Source organism: Alosa pseudoharengus, unplaced genomic scaffold (genome assembly GCF_046254945.1).
Source record: "Alosa pseudoharengus isolate Yale_2024_CS ecotype anadromous, Long Island Sound unplaced genomic scaffold, YU_APseudo_1.1 YU_APseudo_1.1_scf_16, whole genome shotgun sequence".
Lineage (NCBI taxonomy): Eukaryota > Metazoa > Chordata > Actinopteri > Clupeiformes > Clupeidae > Alosa > Alosa pseudoharengus.
This window is the reverse complement of record NW_027468630.1, coordinates 38,016,800-38,035,773: the sequence shown is the minus strand read 5'-3', so window position 1 is coordinate 38,035,773 and position 18,974 is coordinate 38,016,800. Positions and strand designations below refer to the sequence as shown.

General features: G+C 37.1%; 1 protein-coding gene across 3 annotated transcripts in view; it reads right to left on the bottom strand.

Moving 5' to 3' along the window:
• Positions 1-18,974, bottom strand: part of gfod2 (glucose-fructose oxidoreductase domain containing 2) — a 55,289-nt gene that overhangs the window by 12,913 nt on the left and 23,402 nt on the right. The window contains exon 2 of one of the 3 annotated variants that reach the window (XM_076287949.1): positions 18,682-18,813. The exons of the other annotated variants lie outside the window; for them this stretch is intronic. The gene's annotated coding sequence lies outside the window, so the exon portion shown is untranslated. The remainder of the gene's footprint in view (positions 1-18,681; positions 18,814-18,974) is intronic. 3 annotated transcript variants of the gene reach the window in all.

Below are 18,974 nucleotides of genomic sequence, written 5' to 3'. Positions count from 1 at the left end.
TCACATAGATCTCTGTTTCTCAAAGTCACCAAGTAGTGTCGGTACAAAAACAGCTTGAGTTTCTGCAGCCAACAGCGAGAGCAGCCAAGCAGCTACAGTTGCTACAGTGTTTGTTGAGTGTTTAAGTGTCCCATTCCGCCCCTAACAGATCTTTTCCAGACATGCTACTCTCGGCAAGGAGGATCTGGTCCTCTGCCGGGCAGCAGTGATATCCGCCGGAGGCACTATGTGCATCAGGGCTCTGGCCGCACTTCCAGCATTCAGCGGGCGACACAGTAATTCAATACATCACAGTCAACTTCGTAATTCATCACAGCACAAACAAGCTTTCGAGAGTGGTTTGCTCTCGACTCTGCAATGTCATACTGCTGAAGAGATGCTGATCAGAATCAAGTAAACAAGTTACTTTATCAAAAGTAAAAAAGTGACAAAGAATGCAAATCTGCACTATGCATTGGTATAAATAAAATATTGTTGAATATTGTTTAAAATATAATCCAAGTAAAAAGATGGAGGTCAGATAGAGAAAAAAGTTTGGTGGGGAGTCATAGTTGATGACAACTGACAGTTGGAATGGCTGAACAGAGTAGAGTAGTTAAATTATTTAATAGGGAATTATTGTAGTGAGTACTTTTATTTTGTAACAGTTGTGGGCAGAGGAAACAGTTGGCGGGAGTCATGGTTGATGACAACTCACAGTTGGAATAGTTGAACAGTTAAATAGTTGGATAGTTAAAATGGTTAAATTATTTAAAATGGAATTATTGTAGTGAGGAGTTTTATTTTGAAACAGTTGTGGGCAGAGGAAACAGTTGATGGGAGTCAAAGTTGATGACAACTGACTGTTGCTAGAGTAGTTATGGTGGTTGCTATGCTGGTTGCTAGGTTAATGATGTTGGTTGCTAGGTTTTAACTGTGAATATGGTTGCTAGGCTGTTGCTAGGGTACTTGAAGTCGTTGCTAGGTTGTTGCTAGGGTGTCCATGGTGGCTACTATCAGAAATAAAGGAGTTACTACAGTGGTTTGCTAGTATAATCATGTTGGTTGCTATGGAAACTGACATAGATGCTTAATTTCAATGGTTGCTAAATTGGTTGCTAGGTAGGTGGTGGTTTATTATAGTAGGCTAGAGGCATAGTTGATGATAACTGACAGTTGGAATAGTTGAAAAGTTAAATAGTTGGATAGTTTAAATGGTTAAATTATTTAATAGGGAATTATTGTAGTGGATACTTTTATTTTGAAACAATTGTGGGCAGAGGAAGCAGTTGAACAGGATCTGTAGTCTTAATAGAGCCAGATCAAAGATTCTATAGTTAACTAAGATGAATTATAAGACGATTCACCAATGGAACGAAATTGCACTAGTTCCGGACTCCTAAATAGGCATGTCAAAACATAAACTTTTCTCTGAATAAGCAATAATAACATATACATATAATTTTGTATACTATTTTACAGCCATTGTTTGTGTGTGATGCCAATGAAACACTCTTTCGGACACGGAATGAATAATTTCATTTTGCCCCGTTAACCGAGCTAGCTAGCTAGCTAGCTAGCTAACATTAGCACAGTAAACGGAAAGTGAATGGGAATGTTCGCTAGCTAGCTAGCAGCTAAGAACTTTGGTTAAACTTATATATTGTTGCGAACAAACCTGAAATAACATATGTTCAGCAACTTTGTGGTAGTCTACTAGTTCTAGCAAAAAATATGTTAGGTTAGTTTATCAACCATCTCTGAGTCTAGAGCCTCTGAGAACAAGTGGCTGTGCACCAGAGCTTTGAGGAGACAGTGACAGATCACAAACAAAGCTATTTTTGTCTTTATTTGTTTCGTTGGAAAATACAATTTCAATGTCGGAATGTTAGGGAGACATGTGGCTTGTAGAAAATGGGTTCAAAACTTACATCGCTGAATGTAGGGCTAAGGGATTGGTCATATTCCGTGAAAATGTTCATTTCTCCCATAGGAATACATAGACACTGGACCTCCCGCTAGACTCCTAAATGGGCGTGACAGCTTCGAACCCCACGTCACAACGTGCCAGAATTTACCCTCTTATGAATCGTCTCGCTTTATCAACCGTCTCTGGCCAGATTGTATGCTTAAAGCCTGAGACAGACAGTTGCTGGAGGTGGCCGGAACACTTGGCATAGGATTCTAAGTGCCCTACTGTGATGTCATAATCACCAATGTTAAGTCTATGGGGAAATTTTTAGTATTTTTTAATTAATAGTTCAAAAAGTATAAAAGTTACAAAGTTGAAAAATACATAGCTGAAGTCACCTAAGTAAGACCTACGCAATGCAGTTTGAACGAAGTTTCTACGTCAAACGGTTGAAGCTGAATTAAACGCACAAATACGTAGAAGAAAAATAAGAATAAATCGGATAACAGTAGAGTGCATTTTCATGCCCTCTAATAATAAATAATAATGATAACTAGAGTATGTAATTCCAGGGAATTACGAGTGCATGAAAATGAAGCTAGGACAGACATAGCATAGCTTAATAAAAAGTTAATAGTTTAGACGTAGACAGTTTAAAAGTGGAATGTAGATAGTTTAACAGTTGTTAATAGACAGATAGTTTAATAGACAGATAGTTTAATAGACAGATAGTTTAATGAATGTTGAAAGTTTAAAAGTTATATGTAGATAGTTTAAAAGTTGTTGACAGACTGATAGTTTAATGCGTGTTGATAGACAAATAGTTTAAGGGCTCTATATAGGTAGATAGTTGACGATAACTGACAGTTGGAATGGCTCTAATGTTTGCTAGCAGTTATGCTAACAAAGCTAATTATTTTGACCAAGTTACTTAGTTAACTTAGCTCATGTTTTCTAGCAGTTTTGGAAAAAATGTTAACAATGCTAACCATGTGACTTAGCTAATTTAGCTAATCATTTTAGCAGTTATGAGGTAGATGAGGTTTTAAAGGGTTAAATTATTTGCTAGATAGATGAGGTTAAATATAGTTGGAATGACTGAACTAGGTAGATGAGGTTTAATATAGTTGGAATGACTGAAAAGTTAAATAGGTGGATAGTTTGAAAGGTTAAATTATTTTCTAGGTAGATGAGGTTTTAATGTAGTTGGAATGACTGAACTAGGTAGATGAGGTTTAATATAGTTGGAATGACTGAAAAGTTAAATAGGTGGATAGTTTAAATGGTTAAATTATTTGCTAGGTAGATGAGTTTTAATATAGTTGGAATGACTGAACTAGGTAGACGAGGTTTAACATAGTTGGAATGACTGAACAGTTAAATAGGTGGATGGTTTAAAAGGTTAAATTATTTGCTAGGTAGATGAGGTTTAATATAGTTGAAATGACTGAACAGTTAAATAGGTGGATAGTTTAAATGGTTAAATTATTTGCTAGGTAGATGAGTTTTAATATAGTTGGAATGACTGAACTAGGTAGACGAGGTTTAATATAGTTGGAATGACTGAACAGTTAAATAGGTGGATGGTTTAAAAGGTTAAATTATTTGCTAGGTAGATGATGTTTAATATAGTTGGAATGACTGAACTAGGTAGACGAGGTTTAATATAGTTGGAATGACTGAACAGTTAAATAGGTGGATAGCTTAAAAGGTTAAACTATTTGCTAGATAGATGAGGTTTAATATAGTTGGAATGACTAAACAGTTTCTCAGGCTTATAGCATAGAATGAGACTGTATGCTTAAAGCCTGAGAAACTGACAGTTGATCTAGGTGGCCTGGCCATCTGGCACAATATTCTAATTGCTATGATGTCATAAAGCCTGAGAAACTCAGTTGATCCAGGTGGCCTGGCCAGAGCCATATATGGTGATCCAGGTGGCCTGAACACCTGGCATAGGATTCTAATTGCTATTGTGATGTCATAATTTAATGTTAAGTCAATGGGGAAATTTTAGTAGTTTTTAATTAATAGTTTAAAAAGTATAAAAGTTACAAAGTTGAAAAATACATAGCTGAAGTCACATAAGTAAGACCTACGCAACGCAGTTTGAATGAAGTTTCTAAGTTAAACGGTTGAAGCTGTATTAAACGCACAAAAATCGTTAGAAGAAGAATAAGAACTAGAAAAGCATTTCCTGAAGGAAATACAGTGCATGAAAATGCAAAAATATGATGAGTTCATATGGTTAAATTATTTGCTTGGTAGATAAGGTTTAATATAGTTGGAATGACTAAACAGTTAAATAGGTTGATAATTGAAATGGTTAAATTATTTAGGCAGATAGTTGATGATAACTAACAGTTGGAATGGCTCCAATGTTTGCTAGTAGTTATGCTAACTATGTTAATAAAGATAATAATGTTAACCAAGTTACTATGCTAACTAGCATGCTAACAATGTTAAAATGTTAACTATGCTAACCATATGACTTAGCTAACCTAGCTAATTATTTTTATTAGTTATGATAACTATGCTAATTAGCATGCTAACATGTTAATTATATTAACCATGTGACTTAGCTAACTTCGCTTATCATTTTTAACAGTAATGCTAACTAGCATGCTAACATGCTAGCATGCTAACATGCTAACCATGTGACTTAGCTAACTTAGCTAATCATTTTTAGCAGTTTTGCTAAAAAATGCTAACTAGCATGCTAACATGCTAGCATGCTAACTATGCTAACCATATGACTTAGCTAACTTAGCTAATCATTTTTAGCAGTTTTGCAAAAAATGCTAACTAGCATGCTAACATGTTAGCATGCTAACTATGCTAACCATGTGACTTAGCTAACTTAGCTAATCATTTTTAGCAGTTTTGCAAAAAATGCTAACTAGCATGCTAACATGTTAGCATGCTAACTATGCTAACCATGTGACTTAGCTAACTTAGCTAATCGTTTTTAACAGTTTTGCTAAAAATGCTAACTAGCATGCTAACATGCTAGCATGCTAACTATGCTAACCAAGTTACTTAGCTATCTTAGCTAACTAGCTACAGTGGGTAGGAGTCATAGTTGATGACAAGTAACAGTTACAATGGCTGAACAGATAAAAGTTCAGTAGTTTAAAGGGTTAAATTGTTTAACAGTGAAATATTGTAGTGAGGACTTTTATTTTGAAACAGTTTTTGGCAGAGGAAGCAGTTGAACAGGATGTGTAGTCTTAATAGGGCCAGTTTGTATGCTTAAAGCCTGAGACTGGCAGTTGATGCAGCTGGCCCGAACACCTGCCATAGGATTCTAATTGCTTAACGGCTCTATTGTGATGTCATCAGCCCATGTTAAGTCTATGGGGAAATTTTGAACAGTTTTTAATTAATAGTTTAAAAAGTATAAAAGTTACAAAGCTGAAAAATACAAAGCACCCATGTCCTAAGTAAGACCTACGTAACATAGTTTGAATGAAGTTTCTACGTTAAGCGGTTGAAGCTGCATTAATTGCGTTAGAAGAAGAAGAATAAGAAGCCTAGGAAGAACAGTACAGTGCATTTTCATGCACTGTAATAAGAAGAAGCCTAGGAAGAACAGTACAGTGCATTTTCATGCACTGTAATAAGAAGCCTAGGAAGAACAGTACAGTGCATTTTCATGCACTGTAATAAGAAGAAGCCTAGGAAGAACAGTACAGTGCATTTTCATGCACTGTAATAAGAACTAGAAAAGCATTTCCTGAAGGAAATACAGTGCATGAAAATGCAAAAATATGATGCGTTCATATGGTTAAATTATTTGCTTGGTAGATAAGGTTTAATATAGTTGGAATGACTGAACAGTTAAATAGGTTGATAATTGAAATGGTTAAATTATTTAGGGAGATACTTGACGATAACTAACAGTTGGAATGGCTCCAATGTTTGCTAGCAGTTATGTTAACTATGTTAACAAAGATAATAATGCTAACCAAATTACTATGCTAACCATGTGACTTAGCTAACCTAGCTAATCATTTTTAGTAGTTATGCTAACAATGCTGACTAGCTGACTAGTTATTAGCCGTAGTGGGTAGTGGTAGTTGATATTGTTTTCATTACGGCTGTCTGTTTAATTGCGCTTAGACTGGCCTTGGTGTCGTGAGTTTTTAGAGGGGGTGGTGTTTTTAAGTGTAGCTGGACTAAGTAGATTGTTAACGTTAGCTTTACTGAACTCAACTGGTTTTTTTCTGGAGCTGCGTCCGCACTTGCTGTAAGTTTTAATTGTATGGGAGTCTCGTGTTGTTAAGGGATTTGTTTATGTAGTTGTCATAGTTACAAGTTGGTAAACTAGTTATTAGCCGTAGTGGGTAGTGGTAGTTGATATTGTTTTCATTACGGCTGTCTGTTTAATTGCGCTTAGACTGGCCTTGGTGTCGTGAGTTTTTAGAGGGGGTGGTGTTTTTAAGTGTAGCTGGACTAAGTAGATTGTTAACGTTAGCTTTACTGAACTCAACTGGTTTTTTTCTGGAGCTGCGTCCGCACTTGCTGTAAGTTTTAATTGTATGGGAGTCTCGTGTTGTTAAGGGATTTGTTTATGTAGTTGTCATAGTTACAAGTTGGTAAACTAGTTATTAGCCGTAGTGGGTAGTGGTAGTTGATATTGTTTTCATTACGGCTGTCTGTTTAAATGCGCTTAGACTGGCCTTGGTGTCGTGAGTTTTTAGAGGGGGTGGTTTTCCGCGTGATCAATTAGGACTAGCATTTAAAGTGGTTATTGTGCTGGAGCGTCAGCGGAGGCGTCAGCGCTCGTGTGCAGCCGTCCTCGTGTGAAGACTTACTCGTGTCAAGACGAATCGAGTCTACCTGCGACGAGTCCACCGAGCAAGGACACAAGCAAGGCACCTCTCAGATAAGTTTCACTCTTGTCTCACCTTGTCTTGTTAGCTGACAATCCTTCTAATAATGTGCCTTCAACATATCCCTGTATCCGGTCAGGTTAATAAGCGTACTGGTGTTGAAAGGCAACAATCAGTTCAGCAGGCTTGTCCTACTTTTTCTGTAGGGTTGTGGAATTGCCAATCTGCAGTGAATAAAGCGGACTTCATTCCTGCTCTGGCCTCACAGTTATCTCTTCAATTGCTTGCGCTTACAGAGACGTGGATTAGGCCGGAGAATACTGCCACGCCTGCAGCGTTGTCGACCAGTTATGCTTTTTCGCATACCAGTCGTTCGTCTGGTAGAGGAGGCGGGACAGGCTTTCTCGTCTCTGATGATTGGAGGTTTACACAGTTGCTGCCTGCTCAGGTCCACAACTCGTTTGAATATCATGCCATCATGATAACTGAACCATACAAATTATACTTGGTGGTTATTTATCGCCCTCCAGGACAACTTGGGAACTTTGTGAACGAGTTGGACATTCTACTGTCTGCTATTCCAATGGATGCATGCCCATTATTAATCCATGGCGATTTTAATATTCATTTGGATAACTCGTCTGCAATTGACTTCCTGTCCTTACTCTCCTCATTTAATATCACACGTGTCCACAGTCCTCCTACTCACAAGGCTGGTAAAGATCTTGATTTAATTCTGGTACGTAACTGTAATACAGACAAAGTTTTGGTTAATCCATTACATGTATCGGATCATCACTTTATCAGATTCTCTGTGCGTCTCCTGGATAACCCAGCAGCTCCTCCTCCGATAATTTCGTTCCGGCGTAATCTCAGAAGCCTCTCAAGTGACCATTTTGCAACATTAGTAACATCTGCTTTACCTACTCCTAGCTCATTCTTGACACTTGAGGTTAATGACGCTACAAAGACTCTCTGCTCTACACTGGCATCTTGTCTGAATGCAGCATGTCCTCTTTCCTCAAGACCTACTCGTTCTAAACCTCGCCATCCATGGCTGACGAACAGTATAGTCTCAGTACGAAAGGAACTTAGAGCTGCTGAGAGGAAATGGCGTAAATCCAAAGATGGAAATGATCTTAGTAACTACCAGTCTTTGCTGTCATCCTTTTCATCCACTGTTACACTTGCAAAAAAGGCATTCTATCAAAGCAAGATTGAGAGCGCCACTGACAGTAGACAACTTTTTTCTACTTTCAAATCTCTCCTCAATCCTCCACCACCACCATCAACTACTTCACTGTCAGCAAATGACTTTGCAACATTTTTCACTGAAAAAGTTGCTAAAATAAGTGCTCAGTTTGATGCTCCTATAAGGAGGGCTTTGCCTTGTGTTAGTACGACCCCATCATTTGACTCTTTCTCTCCTCTTGATGAGGAAGCAGTCTCTCAATTGCTTCAGCGATGTCGTCCAACAACATGCCCATTAGATCCTGTCCCGTCCACTCTTCTACAGTCTATCTCACCCGCTGTTCTACCAGCAGTCACACATGTATTTAATGCTTCTCTCAGTTCTGGAATAGTTCCTTATTCTTTTAAACAGGCTAGGGTTACACCTCTGCTAAAGAAAAGTACACTTAATCCAACTGAGGTGAAGAACTACAGACCTGTCTCCCTTCTTCCTTTCTTGTCAAAGGTTTTGGAGAAAGTGGTCTTCAAGCAAGTTTGTGACTTTCTTCATCAGAATAATCTACTAGACCCTATGCAGTCTGGTTTCAAGAGTGGTCATTCTACTGAAACTGCTCTTCTGTCTGTGACTGAAGCATTGAGAGTAGCTAAGTCCTCTGCTCAGTCATCAGTATTAATTCTACTAGATTTATCTGCAGCCTTTGATACTGTTAACCATGACATTCTCCTATCTATACTATCTGAACTGGGAATTTCTGGAAAAGCTCTTGACTGGTTTGAATCTTACCTTAAAGCGCGTTCTTTCAACGTGTCTTGGCAGGGACAGGTATCTAAGTCTCATGCCCTCACCACAGGTGTGCCTCAGGGATCAGTATTAGGACCCTTGCTTTTCTCTATTTACACCACTTCCTTAGGTGATACCATTCGCTCCCATGGATTTGACTATCACTGTTATGCAGACGACACTCAACTTTACCTGTCTTTCCCACCTGATGACTCTAGTGTTTCCCACCGGATTTCTGCATGCCTTAAGGATATTTCAGCCTGGATGAAAGATCGGCACCTTCAGCTTAATCTCTCAAAAACAGAGTTTTTGGTGTTTCCAGCTAAAACAGCTATTCCCCAACAGATTAACATCCAGCTTGACTCAACTTCACTGACCCCAACTAGATCGGCACGAAACTTGGGCGTTGTAATTGATGACCGACTTAACTTCTCTGAGCATATAGCTTCTATTGCAAAATCATGCCGGTTTATGCTTTACAACATTAGGAAGATCAGACCTTATCTGACACAAGATTCCACACAACTTCTTGTTCAGACCATGGTCATCTCTAAGCTGGACTATTGTAATTCACTATTAGCTGGCTTACCCGCTTGTGTAACAAGATCATTACAGCTGATTCAAAATGCTGGAGCACGCCTGGTCTTCAATCAGCCAAAGAGGACACATGTAACTCCTCTCCTAGTTACTCTCCATTGGCTCCCTATAGTAGCCAGAATTAAATTTAAATCTCTCACTTTGGCCTATAGGACACTAACTAGATCTGCTCCTAGTTATTTTAATTCAATAATCAAGCCTTACATGCCCAACCGCCCACTGCGGTCTTCTGGTGAGCGTATGTTGTGTCGACCAGTCATAAAAACTGGGTCTAATTCCAGACTCTTTTCTTCAGTGGTTCCATGTTGGTGGAATGAACTGCCCAGTGCTCTCCGTTCCTGTGGTAGTTTTGGGTCGTTTAAGAGGGGTCTAAAGACATTCCTATTCAACATATACTTAGTTGTTTAAGCGCTTATGTGTTATGGTTTATATAATGTTGTTTTTATTTTAATTGGGCTGTTAATTAATTTGACATTATTGTTTATTATTGATATTCTCCTTAATGTAGTCTTAGCATGTTATTGTTTTTATATTATTGATTGAATTGACATTATTGTTTTATTATTGCCTTTCCCCTTTTTTACATTGCTTTTTTTATTAGGCTATTGATTGAATTGATATTATTGTGTACTACAACTATTCTCCTTACTATATTTGACCTAGATTTTAATCTGTTCCCTGTTCATTTTTAAATATTATTATGTTGTTTTGTATTTATATGTCGCTTTGGACAAAGGCGTCTGCTAAATCCATAACCATAACCATAACCATAAACATAGAATGCTAACATGCTAACTATGCTAACCACGTTACTTAGCTAACTTTGTTAATCATTTTTAGCAGTTTTGTAAAATTTTTTAACTAGCATGCTAACACGCTAGCATGCTAACTATGCTAACCACGTTACTTAGCTAACTTAGCTAATCATTTTAAGTAGTTTTGCTAAAAATGCTAGCTAACTATGCTAACCACATCACTTAGCTAACTTAGCTAATCATTTTTAGCAGTTTTGTTAAAAATGCTAACTAGCATGCTAACGTGTTAGCATGCTAACCATGTGACTTAGCTAACTTAGCTAATCATTTTTAGCAGTTTTGCTTAAAATGCTAACTAGCATGTTAACATGCTAGCATGCTAACTATGCTAACCATCTGACTTAGCTAACTTAGCTAATCATTTTCAGCAGTTTTGCTAAAAATGCTAACTAGCATGCTAACATGCTAGCATGCTAACTATGCTAACCATGTGACTTAGCTAACTTAGCTAATCATTTTTAGCAGTTTTGCTAAAAATGTTAACTAGCATGCTAACTAGCTAACTATGCTAACCAAGTTACTTAGCTAACTAGCTACAGTGGGTAGGAGTCATAGTTGATGACAAGTAACAGTTACAATGGCTGAACAGTTAAAAAGTTCAGTAGTTTAAAGGCTTAAATTGTTTAACAGTGAAATATTGTAGTGAGGACTTTTATTTTGAAACAGTTTTTGGCAGAGGAAGCAGTTGAACAGGATGTGTAGTCTTAATAGGGCCAGTTTGTATGCTTAAAGCCTGAGACTGGTAGTTGATGCTGATGGCCTGGCCACCTGGCCTATGATTCTAATTGCTTAACGGCAGTCTTAATAGAGCCATATTTATTGTATGCTTAAAGCCTCAGACAGAGTATATAGTTTAAAAGTTAAATGTAGATAGTGTAATGGATGTTGATAGACAGAAAGTTGAATGGATGTTGATAGGCAGATTGTTTAATGGATGTTGATGGATAGTTTAATGGGTGGATGAGTGAATGGTTTGAAGAGGATGAATGGATAGAAAGTTGGAGGAAATGTGTCTTATATCCTTGTAGAATGGAGAGACAGAGAGAGTTGGTCTAGTTCAGTAGAAAGCAGTTGATACAGGTGCAATCAGTTGAACTGATTCTTTGATGGGGCCTAGATGAGCAGCTGGAAGATGATACCAGGTGCAAATCAAGTTAATTAGTCCATTGTGATGTCATCAGCCCATGTTAAGTCTATGGGGAAATTTTGAGCAGTTTTTAATTAATAGTTTAAAAAGTATAAAAGTTACAAAGATGAAAAATACAAAGCCCACATGTCATAAGTAAGACCTACGCAACGCAGTTTGAATGAAGTTTCTACGTTAAACGGTTGAAGCTGCATTAACTGCGTTAGAAGAAGAATAATAATAACTAGAAAAGCATTTCCTGAAGGAAATACAGTGCATGAAAATGCAAAAAATATGATGTAAAATATCATACAGAGTAAAAACAAACTATATTGGTTGCTAGGTAGATGAGGGTTAATATAGTTGGAGTGACTGAACAGTTAAATAGGTGGATAGTTTATATGGTTAAATGATTTGCTTGGAAGATAAGGTTTAATATAGTTGGAATGATTGAACGGTTAAATAGGTGGACAATACTTAACTTAGTTAACTTAGCTAATGCATTTTTAGTAGTTAGCAATGCTAACATGCTAACTATGTTAACCATGTGACTTAGCTAATCTAACTAATCATTTTTAGCAGTTTTGCTAACTATGCTAACTAGCATGCTAACTATGCTAACCATTTTACTTAGCTAACTTAGCTAATCATTTTAACAGTTTTGCTAAAAATGCTAACTAGCATGCTAACATGCTAGCATGCTAACTATGCTAACCATGTGACTTAGCTAACTTAGCTAATCATTTTAGCAGTTTTGCTAAAAATGCTAACTAGCATGCTAACATGCTAGCATGCTAATTATGTTAACCATGTTACTTAGCTAACTTAGCTAATCATTTTTAGCAGTTTTGCTAAAAATGCTAACTAGCATGCTAACATGCTAGCATGCTAACTATGCTAACCATGTTACTTAGCTAACTTAGCTAACTAGCTACAGTGGGTAGGAGTCATAGTTGATGACAAGTAACAGTTACAATGGCTGAACAGTTAAAAAGTTCAGTAGTTTAAAGGGTTAAATTGTTTAACAGTGAAATATTGTAGTGAGGACTTTTATTTTGAAACAGTTTTTGGCAGAGGAAGCAGTTGGACAGGATGTGTAGTCTTAATAGGGCCAGTTTGTATGCTTAAAGCCTGAGACTGGCAGTTGATGCAGCTGGCCCGAACACCTGCCATAGGATTCTAATTGCTTAACGGCAGTCTTAATAGAGCCATATTGTATGCTTAAAGCCTGAGACAGAGTATATAGTTTAAAAGTTAAATGTAGATAGTGTAATGGATGTTGATAGACAGAAAGTTGAATGGATGTTGATAGGCAGATTGTTTAATGGATGTTGATGGATAGTTTAATGGGTGGATGAGTGAATGGTTTGAAGAGGATGAATGGATAGAAAGTTGGAGGAAATGTGTCTTATATCCTTGTAGAATGGAGAGACAGAGAGAGTTGGTCTAGTTCAGTAGAAAGCAGTTGATACAGGTGCAATCAGTTGAACTGATTCTTTGATGGGGCCTAGATGAGCAGCTGGAAGATGATACCAGGTGCAAATCAAGTTAATTAGTCCATTGTGATGTCATCAGCCCATGTTAAGTCTATGGGGAAATTTTGAGTAGTTTTTAATTAATAGTCTAAAAAGTATAAAAGTTACAAAGCTGAAAAATACATAGCACCCATGTCCTAAGTAAGACCTACGCAACATAGTTTGAATGAAGTTTCTACGTTAAACGGTTGAAGCTGCATTAACTGCGTTAGAAGAAGAAAAATAATAAGAACTAGAAAAGCATTTCCTGAAGGAAATACAGTGCATGAAAATGCAAAAAATATGATGTAAAATATCATAGAGTAAAAACAAACTATATTGGTTGTTAGGTAGATGAGGTTTAATATAGTTGGAGTGACTGAACAGTTAAATAGGTGGATAGTTTATATGGTTAAATGATTTGCTTGGTAGATAAGGTTTAATATAGTTGGAATGATTGAACGGTTAAATAGGTGGATAATACTTAACTTAGTTAACTTAGCTAATGTTTTCATTTTTAGTAGTTATGCTAACTAGCATTTTAGCAATGCTAACATGCTAACTATGTTAACCATGTGACTTAGCTAACCTAGCTAATCATTTTTAGCAGTTTTGCTAACTATGCTAACTAGCATGTTAACATGCTAGCATGCTAACTATGCTAACCATTTTACTTAGCTAACTTAGCTAATCATTTTTAACAGTTTTGCTAAAAATGCTAACTAGAATGCTAACATGCTAGCATGCTAACTATGCTAACCAAGTTACTTAGCTAACTTAGCTAATCATTTTTAGCAGTTTTGCTTAAAATGCTAACTAGCATGCCAACATGCTAGCATGCTAACTATGTTAACCATGCTAACTAGCTACAGTGGGTAGGAGTCATAGTTGATGACAAGTAACAGTTACAATGGCTGAACAGTTAAAAAGTTCAGTAGTTTAAAGGGTTGAATTGTTTAACAGTGAAATATTGTAGTGAGGACTTTTATTTTGAAACAGTTTTTGGCAGAGGAAGCAGTTGGACAGGATGTGTAGTCTTAATAGGGCCAGTTTGTATGCTTAAAGCCTGAGACTGGCAGTTGATGCAGCTGGCCCGAACACCTGCCATAGGATTCTAATTGCTTAACGGCAGTCTTAATAGAGCCATATTGTATGCTTAAAGCCTGAGACAGAGTATATAGTTTAAAAGTTAAATGTAGATAGTGCAATGGATGGATAGACAGAAAGTTGAATGGATGTTGATAGGCAGATTGTTTAATGGATGTTGATGGATAGTTTAATGGGTGAATGAGTGAATGGTTTGAAGAGGATGAATGGATAGAAAGTTGGAGGAAATGTGTCTTATATCCTTGTAGAATGGAGAGACAGAGAGTTGGTCTAGTTCAGTAGAAAGCAGTTGATACAGGTGCAATCAGTTGAACTGATTCTTTGATGGGGCCTAGATGAGCAGCTGGAAGATGATACCAGGTGCAAATCAAGTTAATTAGTCCATTGTGATGTCATCAGCCCATGTTAAGTCTATGAGGAAATTTTGAGCAGTTTTTAATTAACAGTTTAAAAAGTATAAAAGTTACAAAGATGAAAAATACAAAGCCCACATGTCATAAGTAAGACCTACGCAACGCAGTTTGAATGAAGTTTCTACGTTAAACGGTTGAAGCTGCATTAACTGCGTTAGAAGAAGAAAAATAATAAGAACTAGAAAAGCATTTCCTGAAGGAAATACAGTGCATGAAAATGCAAAAATATGATGAGTTCATATGGTTAAATTATTTGCTTGGTAGATAAGGTTTAACCCTTAGAACCCGATTGACGCAAAGTGCGTCAAAAAACACACCCCTTCTTCTCTGTTACATTGCTCCGGAACGGTTCGTCGCAGCGAGATGAAACCTTTATTGCACGACAGAGCAGAAGTGGGGCTTTCCAACGAGACTACACACTTGTCTGTACGATCAAGTATGAAAATTAAAAAAAATCATGAAATTAAATCAAACTGCATCATATTTACAGTCTATACTTCTCTGCGTTCACCTGCACACACATTACTCTAGTTTGAATTACTCGCGAACCCGTGATCGCATCGATATGGCAAGCATATCAGATGAAAGAGGAGGCACAGGGCTATCCATTGGTACCATGTTTATCGATCCTTCGGGCTTATAAAACCAGACGAAGTGACTGCAAAATAATAACGTCATGTACACAAACCAACGCTGCACACTCAGGCATAAAAAAAAAAAGGTTTGGTTCCTGTTGGTTGTCAGTTGAGGCCATGGGTCGGTAGGGAAATTTTTTTTTTTTTTTTTTTTTCCAGTGGCAGTAAGGGATACAGTAGGTAGAAAATCAATCCCTCCAGGATTTCGCGAGGTTTTTTGAGACTGTTGCGACCTAAAATGCCTGGATGGAAGTTGCGGTGATTTTAGCTGTTTCTTGTGGAGAAATTGCGGGAAGTGAAAATTGCAAAAATAGTTTAAATTTAGGGCAATTAAGGTTAGTAAGACCAAAATCACACTGATAATCTTGATGCTTATTAAATAGGATAATCAAAGGTAAACAGTAAGGATTACAGAAAATCTAAGTAGGCCTACTTTATTTGTGAAAATGCTTTGACTGAGGTAATTCACAAAGCAGTATAGTAGAACTGTCCAAAAAAGACCTAAAGAGATGGTATCATGTCATATGTTTCAATACATTCATATATTTTGTAATTCATATTAAGTTCATATCTTTTTAATAATTCATAGTCTGTGGCCTGCATAATTACTAATATCCAAGTAAGTATCTAGTAATTTCATATTGGTTTAAACTATTTGACTACACTTCTGTTTAATGTCATTACATTGGTGGTGTACGTCTAATTGACTGCCTGCCCCTTTAAGGACGTGCGAGTAGCCTAATTACATTTCTGAGTGGATTGGAAGGCTTGCATCTCACTGTGTTCGGCTACAAGTGTAAATCACTTTTGCATAGTGCATTTGTGGATGCAATTGGGAATGTCTTCCATGTCATTAGTTAAAATAAATGTTAAAAAAAACAACTCGAATGAAATTATTCTTGGATCATAGAAGAGGTAAATGTCTTGCAATTTTATTAATTTCTATGATTTTGGTAGCACTACTCAAACTAAGCCCACAAGCTAGCAAACATAAGCTTGACATAAACATGACATAAGCTAAAAGGACATATCCAGGTAAACGTTTGCCAATGGGTTGCATAGCCTACTCAAATGTCAGTAAACCAAGTAGGCCATAACTTACTTTCATAGCCTAGGTAGGTTAGCAACACCAGGTTGAGAGATGCAAGTAAGCAGATCGTTAACGTTAGCCTTCTATTTATTGTCATCAAAACTGCAGAGGAACGAACACTTAGGGCAGTCTTTGGCGTCATATGCAGAAGGTGCAGAAGTGTGCCATCTGGCTCAATATTCTGCGCGAGGGACTGTTGCGGTAGGTGACATTTCACAGTGAAACTACGATGATTGGTCAAATTTGCGAAAAAGTTGCGGTGTTTGGACAAAATTGCGAGTGCCTTGGTAAGTGACGAAAACAATCGTCTTCGTGAACAGCTGTGCATAGGCTATTTTGTAACAGAGAGAATACGCTCATCCCTATACATAACGCAATTAATGTAATTATAGTTCACCTTTTATTTGTGGATTTATTTAATGTAGCCTAGACTATTTAGTGTTATTTCTTCCCCAAGCTCATAAAATAAATTTGGGTCGCACATAAATTGAAAGGGTCGGTCGGAAACCGGAACCCAAGAATTTTTTTTTTTATGCCTCATTACTCTCGTTTGAATTACTCGCGGACCCATGATCGCATAGATATGCCACGCATGATACCAAGTACATCCTTCTGGGTTATAAAACAGACGAAGTGACAGCAAAATAATAACTTCATATAGCTGGACTTACCCCACGTTTTTATCTGTTCTTGTGGCAAAGCATGTTTATAATCCAATGCTATCATGTGTTTCTCTATGGCAAAGCATGTTCATATTCCGGTTTTGAGATCCTAGCAAATTCCTGCATGGCATCCAATTCAAGGCTCACATTGCATCCCAATTTGTTCAACAAATAAACACCTTTTTTGCCTTTACTTTGTTCATGGCAATGCAGTAAAAAGTTGAGAATTATTATGACAGCATACACACAGGCACGCAGGCTAACACATAACCTCGGGTCAAGTCAGGTCAGATCAGTTCGTGTCACAGATATGGAGCTCAGAAAGGTCACTATAAAAAATGGCATTTATTTCCGTAAATCACACAGCAAATATTTCTGTAAATTGCTCAGCCCCAGAGTATCCCTCAAACATGGCAATTATATTGCCCGATTCAGGACAGTCTGCCCTACAACCACATGAAATGCATGTAGAGCTGTGAGCTTGCTGTGGTGAGATACATGTCAAAATATAAGAATTTTTATAATACACTTTTTATATTTTAATTCTTTAAAAATCAAAATAAAATCAATGCTAGTATTAATACATGAAATGATGGCAGATCTGAATAGCCTAGACTCTCCTGAAAAAAACAATATATAATATATGTGTGTGGCACTTACAATGACCAGAATAAATCCTTATGAATAAAGGTAGTGAAAATGCCCTAAAAACAGCTTAGGGTTCTAAGGGTTAATATAGTTGGAATGACTGAACAGTTAAATAGGTTGATAATTGAAATGGTTAAATTATTTAGGCAGATAGTTGACGATAACTAACAGTTGGAATGGCTCCAATGTTTGCTAATAGTTATGCTAACTATGTTAACAAAGATAATAATGCTAACCAAGTTACTATGCTAACTAGCATGCTAACAATGTTAAAATTTAACTATGCTAACCATATGACTTAGCTAACTTCGCTAATCATTTTTAGCAGTTATGCTAACTATGCTAACTAGCATGCTAACATACTAGCATGCTAACTATGCTAACCATGTGACTTAGCTAACTTAGCATTTTCATGCACTGTAATAAAGACATTTACTTAAAGCAGGTACACATTGACATAGGAAGGTTTGTGATTACAGATCTGAATTGATTATAGGAAAGTATAGAGTTCATTTTTATATTACACTGAAGATTATTCCAGGAAGTAGGGGCACTATAACAAAAGGCCGACTTTCCCAACTCAGAGTGGATACATGGAACCTTGAGCATCAAACAGTCATTTGATCTGGTCTGATAGGGACCACAATTCCACACAAGCATGTCTGAAATATAACCTTCAACAATCTAGGGGCGCTCGCGGGCGAGTCCAGGATGAATGGAGGTCTATGGAGCTGTACCCCTCATAATCCACTTTTCTCGGGATATAATTTTTTTTCAAGTAATTTGAATATGTATTCGAAAGGGGAGGCAAAGACAATACACTTGGTTGAGTATTATATTTTTTAAAGTCACTTAATTGTTCTAAAAAGCCATTCAAACGTGTCAATGACGTCATTCATTAACATGATCATAGCATAGCATAGCATCAATGCTAGCGTGTTATGGGCAACAACGACCCAACCTGTAAGAAAACGAAAGGACATGACTCCCGGATTATTTCACTTTTGATTGATAATCCATATCCATTTTGCAAAAAATAAAATAAAATCTGAGGGTTTCAGTTGTTAAATAGGTGAAAACAATAAATGTAGCCATATAGCTCCATAGGACCCCTTGTATTTTGGACTCGCCCGCGATCGACTTCTAGGTGAATTCTGGTGAACTGCAGCCAAATTCGGTTTGTATGGGATTAATAGAGCTGCACAGTCCCGTCCACAGCCGATGCCGGATGTAAAAATTCAATGCAATTTCTCCATTGACAATTGCGGTATAAGCCATAAAAACTTAACTGCACGTGGTAGACTTAAAACCAGCTACGGCTGTACAAAGCGATTGTATATGTTCCTATAGACACCAAGAGTTCATGGGGCACTAACCTTGTTTTGAGATAAATGCCTTTTATTCGTGATCTCTTGGATAAGTACTTCATTACCCACAATCCTGAACAATCCCACAATGATGCCTCTGATTGGTGGAAAGGCCGTTATGGTCATAGTTTGAGACTTTCTCTGCGAAAAATATTGACAAAGATGGCGAAAATCTTAATGTGATTAAAAACTTTCTTGACGAATATTGGTACTTGGGTAGATGACAAATAGCAGAATTCAGACTGTCCATGTGTCACACACTTATAAAAAATGGCAATTGTTAAGAACTGATATGGAAATGT